The sequence below is a fragment of the Haemaphysalis longicornis genome, unplaced genomic scaffold (genome assembly GCF_048455015.1).
Source record: "Haemaphysalis longicornis isolate Haplotype H1 unplaced genomic scaffold, Haemaphysalis longicornis Haplotype H1 scaffold_8, whole genome shotgun sequence".
Taxonomy (NCBI): domain Eukaryota; kingdom Metazoa; phylum Arthropoda; class Arachnida; order Ixodida; family Ixodidae; genus Haemaphysalis; species Haemaphysalis longicornis.
Window position 1 is genome coordinate 194,418,623 of NW_027526445.1, and position 6,000 is coordinate 194,424,622.

A 6,000-nucleotide genomic window follows, 5' to 3' on the forward strand; every position below is an offset into this window, starting at 1 on the left:
CAAGCTGCGTTTGAAGGTTGTGAACGAGACGACGGCCGCATTCAACACGTTCGGCAATGCTTCTACTCCGTGTGCGCAGAAGCGAAAAGTCGTTCAAGTTCCCCTTCGGAGCCAACACGCTACAGATGTCCACTCCATCGAAGCGATAGTGGTACCTGTCATCTGCCAAGATGTATCAGCACCATCAGCTGATATCTCTTTCGTAGAAGATCTGCGAAGGCAGGGCAAGTCTTTGCTGACCAGCAGATGTTCATAGGAGTAGATTCAGAGCCCGGCCTCGGTCTGCTCATTGGATCCGACTACCTTTGGCGTTTGCTAACGGGAGAAGTTATTCGGAGCCCGGATATCGAAGGCCTGGCGGCGATAAACACTATTTTTGGGTGGACGCTTCAAGGTCCGTCTCGGCAGAAGGCATTCCTAGATGGGGGAACTCACCTCATGGTCTGCGTTCTGAGGGTGAGCAGCGTCACGGAGGACGAATCCGCGTCAGAGCTCTTGCAGGCTTTCTGGCAACTGGAATCAATGGGCATAGCGGACTCGAGCGGACAATCTACTGATTGCCTGGTACAGTTTAAACAAACAATTCAGAAGAACAACGGAAGGTACACTGTTGCACTCCCCTGGAAAGAAGGCTGGAAGAATTCCTTGACGGACAATCGTGACATCGCACTGAACCGGCTGCAGAGATTAGTAAAGCGACTTTCTCACCAAGAAGGGCTGCTACAGAGGTACGACACAGTGATCAGGCAGTACTTGTTGCTCAACCATGCTGAAGTCGTACCCAAAGTAGTTCCTGACGATCGGGTGGTTTACTACATGCCGCATCGCGAGGTCGTGCGCGAGGAGTCACTGACAACCAAGCTGCGAGTTGTTTTTGACGCGTCCTCGCATTCACAAGGTGTACCATCCCTCAATGACTGTCTCGACAAAGGAACGAACCTCAACCCAGAGTTACTTCAGGTTCTGCTGCGGTTCAGGTGGTATCCCATAGCTATAAACTCGGACATAGAAAAGGCATTCCTTCAAATCGAAGTGCAAGAAACGGATCGGGACGCTTTCAGATTTCTCTGGTTTGAGAACATTCTCACCAGTTCCACGGAAAAGATGGTCGAATGGAGAATGACGAGAGTGCCATTCGGCTCAACCTCAAGTCCCTTTCTGCTCATGGCCACTATCCACCATCATCTGGATACGGTGAGCGAGGACGACCATGACTTCGCCAGAAAACTGAAGAAGTCGTTTTACGTGGATGACTTACTCATAGGAGCGGACACATACAACGAAGGATTGGACATTTACGAGAGATCGAAATCTATAATGAGTAAAGCTGCTATGAATCTTCGTAAATGGAAAACTAATAACAAGCAGCTTCAGAAGGTTTTTGACCAGAAAGAGGAAAACGTTGACGGAGCATCAACTTCTGGGACCGTGCTGGGAATGCTTTGGAATACAGAGCATGATTGTTTTGACTTATCGCCCAAAGCAGTAACCCAGTACTTGGCTTCGGTCACATCTAGCTCGAAGCGTTCTTTGCTGAAGACGGCGGCCAGGATCTTCGATCCACTTGGAGTTCTCGCGCCATTTACTGTCACAGCTAAGATCCTGTTTCAACAATTGTGGATGAGGCAGGTGTCATGGGATGCTGAGCTACCCACCGATGTAGCTATGTTGTGGAAAGCCTGGTGCGCCGATTTACTCCAGCTGGTTTCGATTAGGATCCCACGGTGCGTGAGACATGGGCTTGACACAGTAGTGAAAGCTGCTGACATTCATGTTTTCGTAGACGCCAGCTTGAAAGCATATGGAGCGTGCGCATACCTCAAGGCTTCAGACACCAATGATCATGTTGTCACTTCCTTGATTATGGCCAAATCTCGAGTGGCACCGATGAAAGCCTTGACTCTTCCGAAACTGGAACTGATGGGCGCAGTGGTAGGAACGAGAATGGTGAAATACCTGCGAACATCGTGGGATACGTTGTCGCTGAGCGTTGTCATGTGGACGGATTCTACAACCGTACTCAACTGGATCCGAGGGCATCTGAACAAACAAAACCAGTTTGTCCGGAACCGAATACTTGAAATTACAACTGTAACCAAACCAGAGGACTGGATATATTGCCCAGGTGAAGATAACCCTGCAGATTTGTTGACGAGAGGTGTGTCGGCGACTACTCTACGTGAGAGTCGAATATGGTGGAGAGGCCCAGAATGGCTGCCGAAACCGCGTTCTGACTGGCCTACTGACCCAAGCAGATTGAAAGACGCTTGCGGGGAGCAGATGGTGCCCCCACAGCCGGGTGATAAGGTCTCTCAGTTTGCAGGGGTGCTTCTTCAGACACAGGGAAATTCAGAGCCCATTTTATGCCTAGAGAGATTTAGCAGTCTGCAAAAGCTGCTGCGTATCACAGCACAGGTCTTCAGGTTCATGGAACGTTGTCGACGTACGCAAAGGTCGTTTCCTGCGTCGATCACCGCCGAGGAGATGGACAGGGCCGAGATTTTCTGGATACGGCATACCCAAAATGAAGTGTTCGACCGAGAGATCGGGCAACTTCGATGTGGCCATTGTGTCGACAAACAATCTGTCCTGCATAACCTCCACCCATTTTTCGACAACAACCGAGTTCTTCGTCTAAGTGGTCGTCTTCAGGGAATGAAAGCTGCCTACGAGGAAAAGCATCCGGTCGTACTACCCAAGCGGCATGCCTTCACAAGGTTAATGGTTGTTGAAGCCCACTGTCGTGTATTTCATGGTGGCGTAGCGAGCACTATGGCCCAGTTACGTCAACGTTTTTGGGTTATTCATACTCGGCAGGAGGCGAAGAAGGTGATTCGTGCTTGCTTCCTCTGTAAATGATTCAGCAGCAGACCTGTTAACGTACAACTTGCTCCGCTGCCTGAGGACAGACTACTGGCTTCCAAACCATTTGAGGTAACTGGACTCGACTTCGCCGGTCCACTTTACGTGAAAAACACCCCGGGCGCAACTACTTCAAAGACTTATGTATTGCTGTTCACGTGCTCTACCACAAGAGCTGTGCACCTGGAGTTAACAACCGGACTCTCTTCGGACGCTTTCCTTCTCGCTTTTCGTCGGTTCCTGGCGCGCCGAGGGGTACCGTGCACTTTGTACTCCGACAACGCGCTCGCATTCAGAAGAGCTTCAAGAGATATCAAAGAGGCACGGAGGATAACGGGAACCTCTCCATTATCCTCATTTCTCGCCACCAACCGGATTAAGTGGAAATTCATAGTCCCAGCAGCGCCGTGGTGGGGAGGTTGGTGGGAGAGGCTGATTCGCTCCGTAAAGTTAGCCTTGCGGAAGGATCTTGGAAAGACGAGCCTGAGCGCAGAGGAGCTGACCACGCTTCTTACAGAAGTAGAAGCTGTCATCAATTCAAGGCCTCTTACTTATACGTGCACCAGTGCGGAGGAGCCCTCGCCTATATGCCCTGCGCACTTTCTCATTGGAACTTCCTTGCTGAGCATACCTGGCCCAGGCAATGAGGACGACTCCTACATCAACCAGGTGACACGTGAAACCACAATTAGCAAGCTTCGGTACCGGCAGAAGCTTTTGGACCACTTGTGGAATCGCTGGAGAAGAGAGTATATCCTTGATCTGAGGTCCTTTCATCATCATCCAAGTGCGTCCAACCGAAGTTTACAAGTTGGGGACGTGGTCTTGGTGGAGGCAACTGGCACACCCAGGAGCCTTTGGTTGCTGGACCGTGTTACAGAAGTTTTTCCTGGACGAGACGGGCTCACTCGGGCCTGTAGCTTGAAGACGCAGGATGGGAAGATAATTAAGAGACCGGTGCAGACACTTCATTTCCTAGAAATGGGACCTACATCTTCTGGGGGGGGGAGAATGTAGAAAAAGAGGTAGGGGAATAAAGAGAAGAAGAAGAAACTGCTCGGAACGGTGGCCTCCTGCCTCTCTGCTTCTCTTCGCCCGCCCCTTTCTTAACAGGTGCTACTTAGAAAAGTGGCCATGAATGCGATGTAGGGGCTGTAGTGACAACGGCCTGATTGGGAGCTCTCTTTCGTGCAGCAGCTGCAAGACTGGGATGACGAGCTGCGGGAGAACTACACCGAGATTCTGACCAGGTTCTACTTGGCGTTTGAAAGCATACACAAGTACACCATTGATTTGAGTCGGTGAGTTTCCCACTTTCGTGGGTGGTCTACCCCTGCCCGAAGTCTGAGGCGTAGCCACGAACTGCCGCCACGTCTTTACCTTCTTTGGTGGGCCCCCTTTGGTTGTGCCGATGGGGCCACGAGCCAGACCTTCTGGTCTGTTTGTGTTGCATTGTGTTCCCCGCGCATAGCCTGGCCTGGCACCTGGTCCGACGAAGGGAGGGGGGATTTTCTCGGTGAAATGGAGGTCGCCCTCAAAAATGCCGCAAGGTCACTAAGTGCTGCGACTACCATTGATCTGTCTTCATCTGTCCAGTTGACACTGTGCGAGAACATAAAAAGACAAACATTATGCCAGAATAGCAGGAACGGGTAAGAAAACATGCACTGGGGACCTGAAAGTACAAGTAACCGGTAGCGGCAGATTGCCCGGAGTTCTCCTCCACGTTTACTTGTATACTGTGGTGCTCGTGGCGTGATCTGCAAAGGCTGTTCCATTTGGCTGAAACAGAAGACCCTGGCACTGCGGAACTCTGGAGCGCTCGCTGATTATCATTGAGTGTGGGCCGACCATAGTTTGGGAAGGGCTGTGGGGAGTTGGCCTACCATTGTGTTGATAATGCTTGGGCAAGCAACACCTTCGCCAACCTGGGGCATTGTAAGGCCACTGGTAGCCGTTTGTCAATGCCAGTGCGCACCCATTGAGGAAGTCTTGGATAGCCTTGAAGCTGCACAACATGACCTATATTGCTGCGGGCATAGCATCTTGGGCTAGCAGAGGGCAACCATGGATCCTGCGCGTTACTTTCGGCAGGCATCAAAACGGCACTGTTGCAGGTCCATCGGGCCATGAAGACAAAATTCAGCATAGTTTAAATCGGGAGAACTAGCTTTTTGTAACTCAGTGAGCTCCATACCACCCATGAAAGACATTTTTAACCTAAAAGGTGCTACAATTTTTGAAACATTTTCAAATTTTGCGCTTCAGTGATGTATTGTAGGTGGGAGGGACATAATGTGGACCAGCACTAAACACATAGTAGTAATCTATGTGATAACGAAGTGTTAGCGCTCAAAAAATACAATCAAACAGACCTGAAGGCTCCACTGTCGTTTGATAGTGGTTGGTGTTTCAACCAGCTTAGAGAAATAGGGAACCTGCGCTGGGTAGGAGGCGCTCCGAACATCATACACTGAGCGCCACCTAGGGGAGCGGCGCAGAAACATTTAGTAGTACCAGAGTCCGTCAATGCTTTAAAAGCATTGACGGACTCTGGTAGTACGGAAGCAGACGACCCGCCCGTGTCCGTGCGTGTACCGGCCTGCGCGCGGGTTGTGCATGTGCCGTTTGAACACATTTTGTGCCGTGTTTGCCAGGGGAGAATGCCGCCGGTCATTTCGTGGTATGGATCTGCGATGGTACCACTACCAGAACAATTTCTATGAGAGCGTGTGATGGATGAAAGGTGGAAGCTGTATGCAGCAAGCTACGTGTACGATGTGGAGGAACCGCAAGATCCCAGCTGTTCACGTGGGACGGCCAAGTGCTATTCGCAAGAGAGGGACATTTCCCCTACAATGTCACTATACAGCTGAGCACCCAAATTGTGTTTTATTTTTTGCTGTCAAAGAGAAAAGACAATTCTAGGCCCAAGTTTTGTAGTGCAGTTTGGCTGCCTTTTTCTGGCTTGTCGCTCCTCGCGGTCCCAGTTAGAACTGTGCCCTCTGCATCAGGCTCCGCTGGGATTGCGCTGCTCCGAGCTCGCGTTGCCCACCTGTGCAAGTAGACAGAAAGGAGTTTCTTCAATCGTAAAAAAAAGCTAACCCGAAATAAAAAACACGAATATGGTACTAAACA